The sequence below is a fragment of the Lolium perenne genome, chromosome 4, assembly GCF_019359855.2.
Source record: "Lolium perenne isolate Kyuss_39 chromosome 4, Kyuss_2.0, whole genome shotgun sequence".
Lineage (NCBI taxonomy): Eukaryota > Viridiplantae > Streptophyta > Magnoliopsida > Poales > Poaceae > Lolium > Lolium perenne.
Window position 1 is genome coordinate 20,297,427 of NC_067247.2, and position 21,778 is coordinate 20,319,204.

Below are 21,778 nucleotides of genomic sequence, written 5' to 3' on the forward strand. Positions count from 1 at the left end.
ACAAATATAAAACAAAAATACTGTAGCAAAATAAACACATGGGTTATCTCCCAAGAAGTTCTTTCTTTATAGCCATTAAGATGGGCTCAGTAATTTCAATGATGCACTCCCAAGAAATAAGAGTTGAAGCAAAAGAGAGCATCAAAAAGCAAATTCAAAACACATTTAAGTCTAACATGCTTCCTATGCATAGGAATCTTGTAAATAAACAAGTTCATGAAGAGCAAAGTGACAAGCATAGGAAGATAAAACCAGTGTAACTTCAAAAATTTCAGCATATAGAGAGGTGTTTTAGTAACATGAAAATTTCTACAACCATATTTTCCTCTCTCATAATAATTTTCAGAGGCATCATGAACAAACTCAACAATATAAGTATCACATAAAGCATTCTTATTCACATGCATAAAAGTATCATTACTCCCCACATAAGCATAATCAATTTTATTAGTTGTAGTGGGAGCAAATTCAACAAAGTAGCTATCATTATTATTCTCATCATCAAATATAGGAGGCATATTGTAATCATAATCAAATTTATCCTCCATAACAGGTGGTACTAAAAGACCAATATCATTATAATCATCATAAATAGGAGGCAAAGTATCATCAAAGTAAATTTTCTCCTCAATGCTTGGGGGACTAAAAATATCATGCTCATCAAAGCCAGCTTCCCCAAGCTTAGAATTTTCCATATCATTAGCAACAATGGTGTTCAAAGCGTTCATACTAATATGTTCCATAGGTTTTTTTAATTTTCGCATCAAACCATCCATGTCTTAAATCAGGAAATAGAATAAGAAGCTCATTGTTGTCCATTATGCCAAACTAGTGTAAACAAGAAACAAAAAGATGCAATTGCAGGATCTAAAGGAAATAGCTTCGAGCACACACACAACGGCAACAGAAAAGTACTTAGTACCTGGGACCGGAGTATGAATGCCTTTTACCTTTCCTCCCCGGCAACGGCGCCAGAAAATAGCTTGATGTCTACGGGTGCTTCTATTCTTGTAGACAGTGTTGGGCCTCCAAGAGCAGAGGTTTGTAGAACAGCAACAAGTTTTCCTTAAGTGGATCACCCAAGGTTTATCGAACTCAGGGAGGAAGAGGTCAAAGATATCCCTCTCATGCAACCCTACAACCACAAAGCAAGAAGTCTCTTGTGTCCCCAACACACCTAATAGGTGCACTAGTTCGGCGAAGAGATAGTGAAATACAGGTGGTATGAATAAGTATGAGCAGTAGCAATGGCGCCAGAAAAGTGCTTGTCAAGTGCGATTGATGGTAGTAATATTGCAGGCAGTATAAATGCAGTAAAACAGTAAACAAGCAGCGATAGCAGTATTTAGGAACAAGGCCTAGGGATCATACTTTCACTAGTGGACACTCTCAACATTGATCACATAATAGAATAAATAGATAGATGCTAGACTCTACACCCTCTTGTTGGATGATGAACACCACTAACTGTGTAGGATTACACGAACCCTCAATGCCGGAGTTAACAAGCTCCACAATATTCAATGTTCATATTTAAATAACCTTAGAGTGCATGACATATCAACATAACCAAACCAAGTACTAACATAGCATGCACACTGTCACCTTCACACTACGAAAGGAGGAATAGATCACATCAATACTATCATAGCAATAGTTAACTTCATAATCTACAAGAGATCACAATCATAGCCTACGCCAAGTACTACACGATGCACACACTGTCACCATTACACCGTGTAGGAGGAATAAACTACTTTAATAACATCACTAGAGTAGCACACAGATAAATTGTGATACAAAACACATTGCAATCATAAAGAGATATAAATAAGCACTTCACTATGCTACTCTGAATTACTCTCTGGCAAGATAACGAACACTAATTCATCATGTAGGCAAACCTTAAAGATGCATTCCCAAGTACTAATGAACACCCCACGCTGTCACTTTGAGCATTCACAGGAGGTACTAACACACCACAATTTCATAGAGACATCCAACTCAAATCATAACTCAGTGAATAAGTATTATGTGAAATATAGCCTAAGAGACCCACACGGTGCACACACTGTCACCTTTACACACGTGGGACAAGGAGTCTCCGGAGATCACATAAGTAAAACCCACTTGACTAGCATAATGACATCTAGATTACAAGCATCATCATATGAATCTCAATCATGTAAGGCAGCTCATGAGATTATTGTATTGAAGTACATAGGAGAGAGATGAACCACATAGCTACCGGTACAGCCCTTAGCCTCGAGGATGAACTACTCCCTCCTCATGGGAGACAGCAGCGTTGATGAAGATGGCGGTGGTGTTGATGGAGAAGCCTTCCGGGGGCACTTCCCCGTCCCGGCGGCGTGCGAGAACGAGGAGACTCCTGTCCCCCAGATCTTGGCTTCGCGATGGCGGTGGCTCTGGAAGGTTTCTCGTACCGTGGCTTTTCCGTCTCGAGGTTTTAGGTCAGGGACCTTTATATAGGCGAAGAGGCGGAGTCGGAAGGTCAACGAGGCGGTGACACAACAGGGGGGCGCGGCCCAGGCCCTGGCCGCGCCGCCCTATCATCTGGGCCCACCAGGGCTCCCCTCTGGTGGCTCTCGGGTGTTCTGGAAGCTTCGTGGAAAAATAGGATGCTGGGCATTGATTTCGTCCGATTCCGAGAATATTTCCTTACTAGGATTTCTGGAACCAAAAACAGCAGAAAACAGCAACTGGCCCTTCGGCATCTCGTCAATAGGTTAGTTCCGGAAAACGCATAATAATGACATAAAGTGTGAACAAAACATGTAGGTATTGTCATAAAACAAGCATGGAACATAAGAAATTATAGATGCGTTTGAGACGTATCAGGTGGCAGGGGGCATCCCAAGCTTGGGCTTTTGTCCATTCTTGATTTCATCACATCATTCTTCTCTCCCTACACTTGAAAACTTCCTTCATACAAAATTTCACACAATTCTTTATTAGCAACATTAGTGCAATCAAAATAATAAATCCACCTGGATCCAGTTCTAACATATATCAAACATCCATCAAAACATTGGCTACTGTAGCAACACTTTCAAAAAGTTATTTCTCTCAAAAGAACTAAAAAGGAAAGAGAACAAGAGACAAATGCAAATAGTAGCAAAAATCTGTCAAAACAGAACATCAGGTAAAGATTGATTTTTTTGAAAATCTTCTGTTGTTCAGATCGAAAAGTGCAAAAATAATGAAAGTTAGATATAAACCTGGGGCATATGCTCAAAATTGGAAGCTCTAAATTACGTAATAGCTGGGAGTACGGATTTTTATGGTAACAATACATAATCTGTTTCTGAATAACAACTTCCCTAATCTTACTTTCTTCCTATTAGAGGCTACTCTTGGCACAAAAACAAAATAAAAAAGGTAAGGAAAGGTTGTTACAGAGGCAAGAACTTACAAAACTCAACAAAAAGAAAAATTATAGAAAATAAAACAATGGGTTGTCTCCCATAAGCACTTTTATTTAACGCCTTTTAGCTAGGCGCAATAGTTTGAGAAGTGCTAACATAAGAAATATGAATTGAAGTAAAAGAGAACATCAAGAAGCAAATATTAAATATATTTAAGTCTAACCCACTTCCTATGCATCAGAATCTTGTAAGAAAATAAATTAAAGAAGCACATAGTAACAAGCATAGGAAAGCAAAACAAGTGCAACTTCAAAATTTTCAGCACATAGAGAGGTGTTTTAGTAACATGAAAACTTCTACAGCCATATTTTCCTCTCTCATAATAACTTTCAGTAGCATCATGAATAAAATCAACAATATAACTATCACATAAAACATTCTTATCATGAGCCACATTCATAAAATAATTATTACTCCCCACATAAGAATAGTCATTATTCTTATTAATTATAGTGGGAGAAAATTCAACAAAATAGCTATCATTATTATTCTCATTACCATAATCATAAAATATAGGAGGCATATTGTAATCATAATTACTTTTCTCCTCAATAGTAGGTGGACTGAAAATGATATATTCATCATTGTAATCATCATAGTATCATCAAAGTAAATTGCCTCCTCCATGCTTGGGGGACTAAAAATATCATGCTCATCAAAACTTGCTTCTTCAAGCATAGCATTAGCAATAATGGTGTTCAAAAAATTCATACTAACAACATTGCTACCAGTATGCAAGTAAATTTCCATAGGTTTTTTAATTTTCTCTTCAAACACCTCATGTCCTAACTTAAGATAAATACTATAAAGCTCTGTAATTTTGTTGTTGTTTTCCATTAAGACTAAATAGTGAAAATAAAAACAAGAAACAAAAATATATAATTGGAGAATCTAAAGGAAATAACTTTGAGCACTCATCGGCAACTAGAAAACTTAGTAGCCAGAGGATGTGAGTACCTTTTACCTTACCTCCCCGGCAATGGCGCCAGAAAAGAGCTTGATGTCTACACACGCTTATGTTTTTGTAGACAGTATTGGGCCTCCAAGTGCAGAGGTTTGTAGAACAACATCAAGTTTCCCTTAAGTGGATCACCCAAGGTTTATCGAACTCAGGGTGGTAGAGGTCAAAGTTATCCCTCTGAAGCAACCCTGCAATTACGATACAAGAAGTCTCTCTTGTGTCCCCAACACACCCAATACACTTCTCAGATGTATAGATGCACTAGTTCGGTGAAGAGATAGTGAAATACAAGTAATATGGATGATTATGAGTAGTAAACATGGCAGCAAGCAAACATGTAGCAGAACTGGTTGTAAACGGTGTTTCGATGCTTAGAAACAAGGCCTAGGGCTCATACTTTCACTAGTGGACACTCTCGACAATGATACCATAATTGAATACATAGATATCATCTCTTCACTGCGCTACTTCGAACCTCTCTCCAGTTTGATAATAAACACAAATTCACTGTGTAGGACCGCATAAGCATTCCTTAAAGTTCACATTCCCAATCTATGGACACCCCAAGCTGTCATTTTGAGCATACAAAGATGGTACTAACTAGACACCACAATTCATAAGTATTTATGTAAATTAAGCTTAAGAAACAAACACGGTGTGCACACTGTCACCTTCACACCGTTGGACATGATGTCCCCGGAGATCACATAATAAAACCACCTAAGTAGCACAATAGTTGGAGAATAATATCTACATATTCAACTAGATTACAAAGCTTACGATCACATAAATATCATATCATGGGAGAGAGAGATAGACCACATAGCTACCGGTAAAGCCCTCAGCCCCGAGGGAGAACTACTCCCTCCTCATCATGGGAGTCAACAACGGCGATGGAGATGGCGCTGGATTCGATGGAGATGACTCCAGTGGCAATTCCCCGTCCTGACAGGGTGCTGAAACAGAGACTTCTGTCCCCCCGAGATCTTGTTTTCGGCGGCGGCGGAGCTACATAACTTTTCTGGATGGAGGCTGGATTCATTTAGGGTTTTCGCGTCGGAGGCTTTATATAGGCGGAGGAGATAGGTCGGTGGGGTGCCCGAGGGCCCCACACCATGCGTAGGCGCGGCCAGGGCCTGGGCTGCGCCTAGGGGTGGTTTGGGAACCCTTTGGCACTTCCTTGACTCCCCTCTGGACTCCGTCTTTGTTACGGTAAAATAGGCACTTTGGCTTTTGTTTCGTCCAATTCCGAGAATATGTCATGTACAACCTTTCTGAGACCAAAAACAACAGAAAACATGGAACTGGCACTGTGGCATCTTGTCAATAGGTTAGTGCCGGAAAATATATAAAAGTGTAACGAAATGCAAGTAAATCATAGTAGAATTGGTGTAAAACAAGTATGGATCATAAAAAATTATAGATACATTTGTGACGTATCAATCACGCGGAAAGCCCTACAATGTAGTCTTACTTTTTGAGTTGTGGTCTTTGTGACATTCCATAAGCAATGCTTATTTTTGTAAATAGATGCCTTTTGGTGGGACATTTAGCCAAGTCAAAATTTGCATTTGCTGAATAAATAAAACGTTTATTCTTTGACAATAGATTGTGATTGTACTTGTACGAAAGTATGGAGAAGTAGCATCACCAATTCGAGACAAGTATATATACACCTCAAAAGTTACAAGTGGCGGTCGTGCACCAGTTCCCCGAATGCTTGCAGGTTGATGAGTCACACAAGAGACGTGCCTACCGTTGATGAGTGGGACCCATGAGTTAGTGCACGAGAGACGATACCATCCATCTTGGACCGGAAAGCCAGCGGCGCCATTTCCTTTTCGTGCAGCGGAGGAAAGAAACGAGCCGCACGCCCCAATCCGCGCCGTCCGTTCGAAATCCGACGTTCCAGGTCACCGCACCCACCCTTCCCCTCCATCCCATCTCTCTTCCCTCCCCCCAAATCCCTCAGAAAACCAATTAGTTAGGGGGTAATGCAAAAACAACCAAACCTTTTACTGGTGGACTTTGGCACGAATCTTGAAAGACAATGTGGTACAAATAGTGTCGGGTGCCTTACGACGTTAGGGAACTCCGCACTCGCACTCGTCGCAGCAAAGAGGCGGGTAGCAGTCAAGGGCGGAGCTTGACAAGAACTGTTGGGGGCGAAATGTAAAATATGTAAGTTTGGGGGTGTTGTGGGTATACTTCATGGGTGTACCATCGACAGTGCCAAGATCCGGCAAGCCCGGGTGGCCCATAGATGGTGATGAGGCATGTGGCCCATCGGGCGGCCCAGTTGCTGTTGATCCTGACGGAAGATGTCCGGCCCAGGAGCAGGGAGCCGGATCCGACCGACCTTTGGAGGAACCCGGATCCATGAAGGCCCAGTGGGGACCCGGATCCGGTACGACGTAGATGGAAGGGGGGATCCTTGACGTACATGGCAAGACGTTGTACCGTAGTTAGGAAACCTGTATCTGGGTAGGACTCTCCATGTAAACCCTAGATCCGTGCGCCTTTATAAGCCGGATCCTGGGAGCCCTAGAGGCACAACCACAACTCATTGTAACAACGCGAAAGCGCCCAGATAATTCCAGACAAGCAGCAGTAGGCCCTGTCGTCGTGTAGGTGTTCCGAAGCTGGGTAAATCGCGTACCACCGTCCCGTGTGCACTCCGCCCTATGGCCCCTACTTCTTCTCCACCTCGTGAGGATCCCTCCTCCGAGGTACCGTCGAATAGGTAACGACAGTTGGCGCCCACCGTGGGGCCAGCGGCGTCTGGAGGCCGGAACCGGGAGGGTTCCGCCATGGGAAGCTACGACGACACGATCGCGGTGGGGCGTGTTCTTTACGCCGGGAATCTTCCGATCGTCCCTTCGGATGAGTGCTGGATTCTGGCTAAGACTAACCCCGTCAAGCTCTCCATCGTCCCAGTTGGCGGCATACACATCTTCATCGGGGAAACCGTCGATTCCGACGGAAACCCACTGGTAAGTAACGCTGACGCGACTGCCGCTGAGCGGGACGCAGTCGCGAAGATCCGATCTGAGTCGCAGGAACTTCCTAAGGAAGATTCCGCCTTAGATCTGAAAAAATTAAAACCCACCCAATCCGCCCCTGAGCAGGAAATAACGGTGGAAGACCAGTGCAGATCCGCCTAGGTCTCCCAGGTGTTAGAGAAGCAAAGGTGTCACTTCGTACACTTCATAACCCATACCGCAGGAGCCGCCCCTCAAGAAGTCGGAGCTGGTCCCATGCAGGTTGAGGCGCCGGAAAACGCTGCTCCAGATCAGCAGGAGGCTGTCGGAGAAAGCGGAGCCCCGGTGGAAGAGTCGATTCTGGGGAACCTAAGCCCAATTTCCGGAGATACCCAATCCATGGACACTGAAGAGTTCGACCGCAGGGTGAAGGAATATGGATACGGTGACCAGTCTGAAGTTGATTCCGCCCAGCCAAAGCAGGTACTTGCGACCGTAGCAGCGCTGGGAGAACATGAATCAGAAGGGCCAGCCACCCAATCCGACCCCCAACCATCCCATTAGGGATCTCCAATGTCGCGGGAGCGACCCCGCAAGGATTCTTCCTCGGAGGACCTCCTGTCGCCTGAAGAGATGGTTGCACAAGCAGGCATGGATGCGGTTTATCGCTCGGATATTCTTAACAAACCCATCACTCCCGAAGACATAGAAGCATTAGAAGCTAAGAGACTGGAGCTGCTGGCCACAGCCAAAAAGTTTAAGGACACTGCAGCCGCCATGCTGGAGGAACGGAAGCACGCCGCAGTTTTTGTGGAAGACTTCATCCAGCGGGAGCAGGAGGTGGACGAAGGACTGGCAAAGGTCAAGGAACTCCGAAAGCATTGGGAGGACAAGATCGTTGAAGCTCATCATGAGGTCGAAAGGGTCCGGCGTGAGTTGATAGCTCCCCGCAGGATCACCTGCGCAACTCCAACGGAGCAGCAGCCGTTCGCCACCCCGAAGGACAATATGACGAAGGCTGCAGAGATCTTGAAGAAAAAGAACGAGGAGATCGATATCGACTACGTTCGCACGCTCGTCGCGTCAGCAATGATGCAGCAGAGCAAGGCAGACACTTCGCGCAAGTTGGAATCTAACCCGGAGCATTGCGTCTCCACTGTGCAGAAGGACGCCCACGATAATCGCCATCGAGATGACAAATCGCGAACCGGCTCTTCGAAACGCAGAAGGAAAGCCAGAGAGCACCCAAATCCAATCCCCGTCCCATCAAGGACGCCTCCGTCAGATCCAAGAAAGGGAAAGGATGCAATGTACTCTGGACGGGACAAGTACCGCAACCCCTCTCCTCCGCCTAATGGTTACCCGTGTCCCCCTCGCCGCCGTAGTCCAGCCGGAAACATCAGGCCCCAGGGGCATGGTGGAATTATTATCCGCGACAACGTGCTGCCCTCAAGAAACAGGAACAGGCAGCGCACGCCGGAACCTCGCCAGAACCAGAACAACGATCGTGAGCCCGAGCCTAGGAGGAGTCGGAATGAGGAGCGCGACCCAGAGCCTCGCCGGAGCAGGAACGGCCAGGGCAGCCAACGCCGTGACGAAGGCAGCCGCAGGAGCCAGAGCCAGCACCGGGAAGGCCGCGGAGAATCTGAAGGCGGAAGCAAGAAGTCAGATCGACCCCCTCGCAGGTCTCCCTCACCACCACCTAGCGGTGGCGGCGGAGGTGGAGGCGGAGGCGGCGGCCGAAGATCTCGCCCTCGTTCACAGTCTCCTCGCCACGGTTCGCGCGACGCGCGGGAACGCCTCAACGAATAGAGAACTGATTACATCGGTCCAAAGTGTTTCGGCAGGATGATTCGAGAGGAACCAAAGCCAAGGATGAACCTCAAACTACCTGGAAACCTGAAGCATTATGATGGCACCGAAAGGCCGGATACCTGGATTGAGGATTACTATAATGCAGTAACCTTTGCCGGAGGAACCCCTAATATCGCCTGCCGCATGCTCCAGTTATACCTTGTAGGTCCAGCCCAGATCTGGCTCAGCGACCTCGAGAAGAACTCCATCTTTTGCTGGTTTGACCTGAAGACCACTTTCGAGAAACACTTCAGGGGCACCTACAAGAGACATGCCACAACAAGCGACCTGCAGGCATGTATCCAGAAGAAGGGTGAAACATCCAGGAATTTCCTCACCCGATGGTTGGCATGCAGAAACGAGTGCGAGAACGTTGATAACCGCACAGCAATGCACGCCTTCATTGGTGGCTTGCAGTGAGGAGGACTGCTGTGGCACAAGCTAACCTACTTGGTCAACGCAAACAAGCTAACTTTGGATGACATGATCACCATTGCCAGTGCTTCCTCGGATATGAAGTCAAGTACGTCAGGAGAGACGATAACGCAGCGGCAGACATGCTATCCAAGCTCAGATCCGGCAGGAAGCAAATTCCGCCTGGCATTTTCCTGGAGCACCTACGGATACCCTCAGTTAAAGGCGCTAACCCGGAAAATCCAGAGGTGGCAGTATCTCCGGCAAAGGAAGTAATGGTTGTCATTCCGGCTTGGACCCAGCCTTTCCTAGATTATCTCATTGATCAGAAGTTGCCAGAGGACGAGGTCCTAGCACGACAGATCATCAAACGAACAAGATCCTACACAATCGTTGATGGACAGCTATACAAACGAAGTGCAACGGGAGTTTTCCTCAAATGCGTTTCCAGCCAAGATGGCATCGAAATACTCAGAGAGATCCACGCAGGGGATTGCGGGCATCACGCTGCTCCCAGGTCCCTTGTTGCCAAAGCTTTCCGGCTAGGATTTTACTGGCTCACAGCTAAAGAAGATGCTGACAAGTTGGTAAAAACCTGCCGAGGTTGTCAGTACTATGCTACTCAACCAAATGCTCCAGCCCAAGAGCTGAAGACCATACCTATCACCTGGCCATTTGCGGTCTGGGGGCTCGATATGGTTGGTAAGTTAAAAAGATCATCTCCTGGCGGTTTTGAATACCTCCTGGTCGCTGTTGACAAGTTCAGCAAATGGATCGAGGCTAAGCCAGTGAGAAAAGCCGACGGTGCTACGGCACTAAAATTCGTCTGCAGCCTCGTGAAGAGATTCGGCATACCACACAACATAATCACAGATAATGGCACAAATTTCGCACAGGGAGAATTGAAGGATTATTGTGAGACAGTAGGGATTAGGCTGGACCTTGCATCTGTGGCTCACCCACAATCCAACGGTCAAGTTGAAAGGGCTAACGGCCTAATATTATCAGGAATTAAGCCACGCCTTGAAGAACCGCTGCGACGAGCAGCTGGAGCTTGGGCTGACGAGTTGGAAGCTGTTTTGTGGAGTTTGCAAACTACCCCTAACAGGTCAACAGGGTTTACCCCATTTTTCCTGGTATACGGATCCGAAGCCGCGAGTTTCCGCCTTCAACGAAGAAACAGCTGACGAGGCCAGACTGAAGGAGATATGCCCTAGAGGCAATAATAAAATGGTTATTATTTATATCTTTATGTTTATGATAAATGTTTATATATCATGCTATAATTGTATTAACCGAAACATTAGTACATGTGTGATATGTAGACAAACAAAGAGTCCCTAGTATGCCTCTTAACTAGCTTGTTGATTAATGGATGATTAGTTTCATAATCATGAACATTGGATGTTATTAATGACAAGGTTATATCATTGTATGAATGATGTAATGGACACACCCATTTAAGCGTAGCATAAGATCTCGTCATTAAGTTATTTGCTATAAGCTTTCGATACATAGTTACCTAGTCCTTATGACCATGAGATCATGTAAATCACTTATACCGGAAAGGTACTTTGATTACACCAAACGCCACTGCGTAAATGGGTGGTTATAAAGGTGGGATTAGGTATCTGGAAAGTATGAGTTGAGGCATATGGATCAACAGTGGGATTTGTCCATCCCGATGACGGATAGATATACTCTGGGCCCTCTCGGTGGAATGTCGTATAAATGTCTTGCAAGCATATGAATGAGTTCATAAGAGACCACATACCACGGTACGAGTAAAGAGTACTTGTCAGGAGACGAGGTTGAACAAGGTATAGAGTGATACCGAAGATCAAACCTCGGACAAGTAAAATATCGCGTGACAAAGGGAATTGGTATTATATGTGAATGGTTCATTCGATCACTAAAGTCATCGTTGAATATGTGGGAGCCATTATGGATCTCCAGATCCCGCTATTGGTTATTGGTCGGAGTAAGTACTCAACCATGTCCGCATAGTTCACGAACCGTAGGGTGACACACTTAAAGTTGGATGTTGAAATGGTAGTACTTGAATATGGAATGGAGTTCGAATATTTGTTCGGAGTCCCGGATGAGATCCCGGACATCACGAGGAGTTCCGGAATGGTCCGGAGAATAAGATTCATATATAGGATGTCATTTTATGTGAATTAAAATGTCGCGGAAGGTTCTATGGAAGGTTCTAGAAGGTTCTAGAAAAGTCCGGAAGAAACCACCAAGGAAGGTGGAGTCCACATGGGACTCCACCTCCATGGCCGGCCAACCCTATAGTGGGGGAGGAGTCCCAAGTGGACTCCCCCTTAGGGGGCCGGCCACCCCCCCATATGGGAGGTGGAACTCCCACCTCTAGTGGGAGTCCGAGCTTGGCTAGGTTTCCCCTCCATATGGAAGGTTTTTGGTTCGGGTCTTATTCGAAGACTTGGAGACCAACACTTGGGGTTCCACCTATATAATGAGGGGCAAGGGGAGGGGGCCGGCCACCCCAACACACCAAGGTGGCCGCACCACCTAGATGGCCGGCGCCCCCCCTCTCCCCAAACCCTAGCCGCCCCACTACTCCTCCTTCCCCGCACGCTTAGCGAAACTCCGCCGGGATTCTCCACCGCCACCGACACCACGCCGTCGTGCTGTCGGATTCAAGAGGAGCTACTACTTCCACTGCCCGCTGGAACGGGGAGGTGGACGTCGTCTTCATCAACAACCGAACGTGTGACCGAGTACGGAGGTGCTGCCCGTTCGTGGCGCCGGAACCGATCGTGATCAAGATCTTCTACGCGCTTTTGCAAGCGGCAAGTGAACGTCTACCGCAGCAACAAGAGCCTCATCTTGTAGGCTTTGGAATCTCTTCAAGGGTGAGACTCGATACCCCCTCGTTGCTACCGTCTTCTAGATTGCATCTTGGCTTGGATTGCGTGTTCGCGGTAGGAAATTTTTTGTTTTCTATGCAACGTTTTTTACAGTGGTATCAGAGCCGTGTCTATGCATAGATGGTTGCATGAGTAGAACACAATGGTTTTGTGGGCATTGATGCTCTTGTTATCTTTAGTTTGAGTACTTTGCATCTTTGTGGCATAGTGGGATGAAGCGGCTCGGACTAACTTTACATGACCGCGTTCATGAGACTTGTTCCTCGTTCGACATGCAACTTGTATTGCATAAGAGGCTTTGCGGGTGTCTGTCTCTCCTACTATAGTGAAGATTCAATTTACTCCTCTATTGAAAACATTAGTATCAACGTTGCGGTTCATGTTCGTAGGTAGATTAGATCTCTCTCGAAAACCCTAAACCACGTAAAATATGCAAACCAAATTAGAGACGTCTAACTTGTTTTTGCAGGGTTTGGTGATGTGATATGGCCATAATGTGATGATGAATATGTATGAGATGATCATTATTGTATTGTGGCAACCGGCAGGAGCCTTATGGTTATCTTTAAATTTCATGTTGAGTAGTATTTCAAAGTAGTTGTAATAGTTGCTACATGAGGTGAACAACCATGAAGACGGCGCCATGAACCTTGACGCTACGCCGACGATGATGGAGATCATGCCCGTTGATGATGGAGATCATGTCCGTGCTTTGGAGATGAAGATCAAAGGCGCAAAGACAAAAGGGCCATATCATATCACATATGAATTGCATGTGATGTTAATCCTTTATGCATCTTATTTTGCTTAGAACGCGACGGTAGCATTATAAGATGATCCCTCACATTAATATCAAGATAATAAAGTGTTCTCCCCTCGTATGCACCGTTGTACAGTTCGTCGTTTCGAAGCATCTCGTGATGATCGGATGTGATAGACTCAACGTTCACATACAACGGGTGTAAGCCATGTTGCACACGCGGAATACTTGGGTTTGCTTGACGAGCCTAGCATGTACAGACATGGCCTCGGGACAACGGAAACCGAAAGGTTGAACACGAGTCATATGGATGATATGATCAACATGTTGATGTTCACCATTGAAGCTACATCATCTCACGTGATGATCGGTTTTGGTGTAGTGGATTTGGATCGTGTACCACTTAACAACTATGAGGGATGTTGTATTAAGTGGGAGTTCATTAGTAATTAGATTAAAACATGAACTAATTATCATAAACATAGTCTGAGTAGTATTTTGAATTAATTTTGTAGTATTGGCATCCGTTTTTCTACCATGCGCTAGTCTTGTAATTGAGATAGAAATACTGTTAAAATCTGACAAGAAACTTTACGGATTGGTACCGTATTGTTAAAGAATCAATAATTAATTAAGTCCTATTGCAAACTTTTAGTAAACTTCACATTGTTGATTCAAAGAGCTATGGTTTCAATTAGTACCTAAAGTTATCTTGTCTCCGTGAAACTTGAAGTTCAAATCTGTTTGAAAAGTAAGGAGCTGAAAATTTAGTTTTCAGAAATAATCAAGGTATGAGATATATGTGATATCTAAGACCTTATTGCAAGATGATAGAATATAAATTTGGTGAGACTACATAAACTCATAAGTTTTATGGGAATGTATGAAGGTTGAAGACGCCAGGCGTCACAATCCTCCAACTATTGGGGCACTAATAATATTCGTATATCCATGAAGTTATCATCCTTAGTATGCACCGTTGCTAAGACTCGTCATTTCGAAGCATCACGTGATGATCGGGTGTGATAGATTCTACGTGTGCATACAACGGGTGCAAGCCAGATTTGCACATGTGAATACCAAGGTTAAAACTTTACGAGCCTAGCATGTACAGACATAGTCTCAGAAAGTCATCATGATACAATGGATAAAATTATGAGTGAAATTGTTCATCATATTACAAAGTTACTAATAGTGAAATCTGAAACACTTGTCATATGATGATCAACTTAAAGTAAGAACCTCAAGGTTATTGGTATTTGACCAACAAACCTAGAAGTTATTGATGTTGAAGTGTTTTTCTGAATAATGAGGAAAGCTAAAAGAGAAACTGCAAAAGATATTTTGGCAAAAAGAAAAGAAAAGACTAGAAAGTCTAGCTCAGGTGTATATAAAAGATATACATGTTATGGTTGTATTCCTAGTTAAGTCTCACTATGAAATTCTTGGGTATTAGTACTATATTGGTTGGTATGAAGTGTCATACAAAACAACGCAATACAAGAATACAATGGCCTAAGTGACTGACAAGGAATATGATATGAATGCACGTCTGGAACAAAATAAAGTGTTATTATGTTCATCGTTGGCATTCTGTCTAGCCCTTAGAATTTATAATAAAGAACTTAATAATTGTTATTTTGCTCTGGTCAAATGAAAACAATGAGTTGTTCAAATTATGACATTACTCCATGTATGATGGATAAGTTATTATAAATCTTAATGGTGAAACACACATACATAACACTGACGCTAAAATGCCATAAGGCAAATGATTTGAATTCCACTTATTTGTGGAACCGCCATTTAGGTCATGTTAAAAAGGAACGCATGAAGGAACTCCATGCAAATGGATTTTTGGAGTCATTTGATTTTTGAATCATTTGGCGCTTGCAAATCTTTTCTAAAGAGAATGATTAAAATACCGTTCATAGGCCAAGAGTTGAACGGGCAACAAACTTAGTGGAAAAATACATAATGATGTATGTAGTTCACTGAGCATAGTTGTGTGCGGGAGATTCTTCTACTTCATGAAAACTTTCAATAATGAATTGAGTATATATGTGGATATATTCAATAAGGAAGAAGTTTGAAATATTTGAATGGATTCAAATAAATTTCAGCATGAAGTGGAAATCATCGTAATAGAAAAGTCAAATATCTATGATTGGATCATGGTGGAAATATTTGAATTACGAGTTTTAGCGAACATCTAAGAGAGTTATGAAATTGTTCTACAACTCACATTTCTTGGAGTATCATAATGATGATATAGTATCCGAGATATGTATCCAAACCTTGTTGGATTAATGATGAGATAAAATATTATGACGCCATTATATTTTTGTGGATTATGCTTTAGTGACTACCGCTTTTACACTGAATAGAGCATCATCATGATCCGTTGAAATGACACCATACGAGTTATGGCATGGGTATAAACCCTAATAGTCCTTTCTTTAAATTTTGGTCTAAGAGTTTTCAACCAAAATCGGATGAATGTCTTTGTTGGTTATCCCAGAGATTTAATTGGGAATTCTTCCCACGAGACAAAGACAAAAGTGTTTGTCAATGTTTCTTATTTCCAAGAAATTGTTTCTAGTGAAGTTTTTGAGTGGGAGGACAATATAATTTGATAAGGTTTATGAACCTGAGCATAATGATCAGAGTAGCGCAGCATCGGAATTGGTTTTGGAAGCGGCCACGACGATCATGGCTCCCATGACTACAAAGTGTTTTAGCCATGGAGATCGAAGTACATATTGAACATTGTAGGTATGGTTTACTTTGTGATCAAATAAATGATTTGTGGACAAAGGATTGATTTTGAACAATGATAAACCAACTACAAACAAAGAAGTTATGATGGGCCCTAACTCCGTTAAAATGGCTATACGCCATGAAATCCAAGATAGATGAATACTTTTTGAAAGTAAATGGATCTATGAAATTGATGGACTTGGATGAAATATCCTTGAAGAAGCTCAACTTGTCGAAAAGTTGTTTACGACAAAGTTCAAAGAGTTGACTACGATAAGATTAGATCTTCCGTAGCAATGCTTATAGTCTATGTGGATTATTCTAGTAATCACTACATATTTCTTTTATGAGATATGCTAGCTAGTAGGATGGAAAAATACATTACTTATCAGAAGTATGTATTAAAGGTGTATACAAGATACAACCAAGAGTTTTGCTGGTCCGTGGAATACTAGATAGGTATACGAACTTCAATTGAATGAAGTAAGTATCGCGGAGTTGGAATCTTCACCAGATGAAATAGTCAAAGAGTTTTTTGATTTCATCAGAGACGATGAAGAGGCTTGCATTTGCAAGAAATTAAGTGGGAGCGCTAAGACATATTTATAATACTTTATGTAGGTGACATATAGTTGGTTATAAATGTTGTGGGTATACTTCATGGGTGTACCATCGACAGTGCCTAGATCCGGCAAGCCCGGGTGGCCCACAGACGGTGATGAGGCATGTGGCCCATCGGGCGGCCCAGTTGCTGTTGATCATGAAGGAAGAAGTCCAGCACAGGGTCAGCAGGCCGGATCCGTACCGACCTTAGGAGTAACCCGGATCCAGGGAGGCCCATGAGGAACCCGGATCCCGTACGACGTGTATGGAAGGCGGATCCGTGGCGTGCACGGCAAGATATTGTACCATAGCTAGGCTGTCTGTAATCTGGCTAGGACTCTCCATGTAAACCCTAGATCCGTGCGCCTTTATAAGCCGGATCCCGGGAGCCCTAGAGGCACAACCACAACTCATTGTAACAACGCGAAAGTGCCCAGATAATTCCAGACAAGCAGCAGTAGGCCCTGTCATCGTGCAGGTGTTCCGAAGCTGGGTAACCCGCGTACCACCGTCCCGTGTGCACTCCGCCCTATGGCCCCTACTTCTTCTCCCCCTCGTGAGGATCCCTCCTCCGGGGTACCGTCGATTAGGCAACGACAGTTGGCGCCCACCGTGGGGCCTGTGGCGTCTGGAGGCCGGAACCGGGAGGGTTCCGCCATGGGAAGCTACGACGACACCATCGCTGTGGGGCGCGTCCTTTACGCCGGAAATCTGCCGATCGTCCCTCCGGATGAGTGCTGGATTCCGGCTAAGACAAACCCCGTCAAGCTCTCCATCGTCCCAATTGGCGGCATTCACATCTTCATCGGGGAAACCGTCGATTCCGACGGAAACCCACTGGTAAGTAACGCAGACGCGACCGCCGCAGAGCTGGACGCTGTCGCGAAGATCCGATCTGAGACGCAGGAGCTTCCCAAGGAAGATTCCGCCTTGGATCTGGAAATTTCAAACCCCACCCAATCCGCCCCTGAGCAGGAAACAAAGGTGGAAGACCAATGCAAATCCGCCTGGGTCTCCCAGGTGTTAGAAAAGCAGAGGTGCCACTTCGTACACTTCTTGGCCCACACCGCCGGAACCGCCCCTCAAGATGACGGAGCTGGTCCTGAGCAGGTAGAGGCACCGGAAAACAGCGCAGATCCGGATCAGGCTCAGCCTGTCGGAGACAGCGAAGCTCCGGTTGAAGAGTCGATCTTGGGCAATCTGAGCCCAATTTCCGGCGACACCCCGTCCACGGAATCTGATGACTTCGTTCGCAAGATAAGGGAGTACGGATACGGCGATCAGCCTGAAGTCGACTCCGCCCAGCCCAAGCAGGTTCTCGCAACGGTAGTAGCGCTGGGACAAACTGGATCCGGAGACCAAGTCAGCCAATCTGACCCCCAACCATCCCATCAAGGATCTCCAATGTCTCGGGTGCGACCCCAAAGGGATTCTCCCTCGGAGGAAATCTTGTCAGCAGAGGAGGTGGCCGCGAGATCATTTCTTAACACACCTATAACCCCGGGCGACGCCGCAGATCTGGAGGCCCTAGAGACCGCCAGAAAGGAAATGCTGGCCACAGCCAAGAGGCTCGCCGATACCGAAGCTGCGTTAAGGATAGGAAGGGCAGATCATGCAGCCTGGACGGAAAACTTCGAGAGACAGGACCGCGAGATCGCTGCCACACTCGAGCAGGTCAAGAGCATGAGGGCTGAGTGGGAGGTAAAGATGACCTATGCGCAGGCGGAGGCCGATCGAATTGTTAGAGAAGCAATTCCGCCTCGCAGGATACCCTTCAACACGCCCGCAGATCACCAGCCGCTGGAAACTCCAAAGGACAACATACAGAAAGCAGCGGAATTGCTGAAGAAGAAGGACGAAGAAGTTGACATCAACTACCTCCGCACACTTGTCGCTTCAGCAATGCAGCAGCAGAGCAAAGCAGATACTTCGCGCAGGTTGGAATCCAATCCGGATAACTGTGTATCTACCGCGCAGAAGGACGATGAATCGCACACCGGATCCTCGGAGCGCAGAAGAAGGGCCAGGGAGCACCCAAATCCAATCCCCGTTCCGTCACAGACGCCTCCGTCGGATCCAAGGAAGGGAAAGGACGCGATGTACTCCGGAAGAGACAAATACCGCAACCCCTCACCTCCACCCAACGGTTACCCGCGACCCCCTCGCCGCCGTAGTCCAGCCGGAAACACCAGGCCCATTGGGCATGGTGCGCTTGTTATCCGCGACAACGTGCTGCCAAGAAACAGAAACAGGGAGCGCTCGCCGGAACCTCGCCGGAACCAGAACAATGTTCAGGAGCCCGAGCCCAGGAGGAGTCGGAATGAAGACCGCGGTCCAGAGCCTCGCCGGAACCGCGATCCAGAACCCCGTCGGAGCCGCGATCCAGAACCTCGTAGGAGCCGGGACCCAGAGCCTCGTCGGAGCCGTGATCCGGAGCCTCGCCGGAACGACCAGGGCAGCCAGCGCCAAGGCGAAGGCAGCCACAGGAGCCGGAGTCAGCACCAGGAAGGCAGAGGAGATTCAGATGGCGGAAGCAAGAAATCAGACCGCCCACCTCGCAGGTCTCCCTCACCACCACCTAGCGGTGGCGGCGGAGGTGGAGGCGGAGGCAATGGCCGGAGATCTCGCTCTCGCTCAAAGTCTCCCCGCCACGGCTCGCGCGACGCGCGGGACCGCCTTAACGAGTACAGAACCGACTACATTGGCCCGAAATGCTTTGGCAGGATGATTCGAGAGGAACCAAAGCCAAGGATGAACCTCAAGCTACCCGGAAATCTGAAGCATTATGATGGCACCGAAAGGCCGGATACCTGGATTGAGGATTACTACAATGCTGTAACCTTCGCCGGAGGAACCCCTAACATCGCCTGCCGCATGCTCCAGTTGTACCTTGTGGGTCCAGCCCGGATCTGGCTCAGCGACCTCGAGAAGAACTCCATCTTTTGCTGGTTCGACCTGAAGAACGCTTTTGAGAAACACTTCAGGGGCACCTACAAGAGACCTGCCACAACAAGCGACCTACAGGCTTGCATCCAGAAGAAGGGCGAAACATCGAGAAATTTCCTCACCCGATGGTTGGCATGCAGAAACGAGTGCGAGAACGTTGACAACCGCACAGCTATGCACGCCTTCATTGGGGGCTTGCAGCGAGGAGGATTGCTGCGACACAAGCTAACCTGCATGGTCAATGCAAATCAGCTGACGTTGGATGACATGATTACCATCGCTAGCGATCACACTGCCGCCGATGACGACGCAGGCGGTGATCTCGCAGCTACAGCAATCCCCCTGCACCAACAAAAGAAGAACCGTGACAACGGCGGCAGCAGCCATAAGCGCAAGAACCCTGATGACCAGAAGAGTGGCGGATCCGAGATGGTCGCCATGGCGTTTCAACGCGGAGGTCCAGGAGGCGGAAGAGGACGCGGACGCGGGGGCGGAGCCGGCAGGGGTCAGCAGCATACCTCCGAGGTCACTGCCGCCGGATCCCGCGCACCGCAAACATATGAGGAGTACAGAGACATGCCCTGCTTGGCCCATCTGGATCTGGTTACAGGGAAGTCCACTCATACCAACCGCAACTGCAAGTGGGTCAATGATCTAAAGAACGACCCGGAGGCCGGATACAAGCGCGCCCGGAAGCACCGCCCACGCGGAAAAGGTGGCAAGGGCAAGAACAAAGACAAGGAGGATGATAGTTCCGAGGCGATGGATGAGGACGATAACTCGCCGGATCCCAAGGCAGGAGCCGCAGGTAAATCCAATCCATTCGACAAAAAGAGCGTGGGGGCTTACCACACTTTCCTCGGAACCCCAACAGTACGCGCCTCCAAGTCAGCTACCCGGATCCTGAACGCCATAGTTCCGGCTGTGCCGCAGTACGTCAGGTGGTCGGAAATCCCGTGCACATTTGATCGGAAGGATCATCCCGCAATTGTGCCGAAGGAATGCTACGCCTTGGTTGTAAGTCCCCGCATCGATGGGTATGACTTCTCCAAGTGCCTCATGGATGGTGGAGCCAGCCTGAACATCATGTACCTGGAGACTCTAGAGCGGATGAACCTCACCAAGGAACAGCTCAAGCACAGCACCACTGAGTTTCATGGTGTAGTTCCGGGTAAGAAGGCGAATTCCCTCGGCAGTATCACACTTCCCGTGGCTTTTGGCGATGTTCATAATTTCCGCGAAGAGAAGATCACGTTTGAAGTTGTGCCTTTCAAGAGCTCCTACCACGTCATCTTCGGCAGGCCCACCTACCACAAGTTCCACGCAAGAGCGTGCTACATCTACAACAAGCTCAAGATTCCGGGTCCTAAAGGTATGATTACCGTATCCGGAGACTACAAAAAGGATCATGAGTGCAAGTTAGGCGAAGCCGCCTTCGCCGAGTCTGTGTTATCCGGAGAAGAGCTGAAAGGCTACAGAGCCGCGGTGGATCCGACTGAGATGCAGACCACCATGAAGCAAATCTCCGAGCAGAAAACCTCCTTCAAACCCGCGATAGAAACCAAGAAGCATGACCTCATTCCGGGTGACTCTTCCAAGCAGGTGTCAGTCGGAGCCAACATGGACCCCAAATAGGAAAGCGCGCTCGTCGAGTTCCTCCGCGCTAACATGGATATCTTCGCATGGCAACCTTCTGACATGTCCGGAGTACCTAGGGAACTCGCCGAGCACTACCTCAACATAAATCCAGGGGCCAAACCAGTGAAGCAAGCTATGCGACGCTTTGGAGATAAGAAGCGCCGCGCCATAGGAATGGAACTAGCAAAGTTACTAGAAGCAGGTTTTGTAATAGAAGTTATCCACACCGATTGGGTCGCGAATCCCGTCCTTGTACCCAAAAAGAACACTGAAATACTAAGAATGTGCATCGATTACTCTGGCTTGAACAAACATTGCCCGAAGGATCCGTTCCCCTTGCCGCGCATTGACCAAGTCATTGATTCGACGGCGGGGGCGGAACTTCTGTGTTTTCTTGATGCGTATTCCGGGTATCATCAGATCCGGATGAAGGAATCCGACCAAAAGGCGACTTCATTCATTACCCCGTTCGGTACTTACTGCTATGTTACTATGCCCTTTGGTTTGAAAAATGCAGG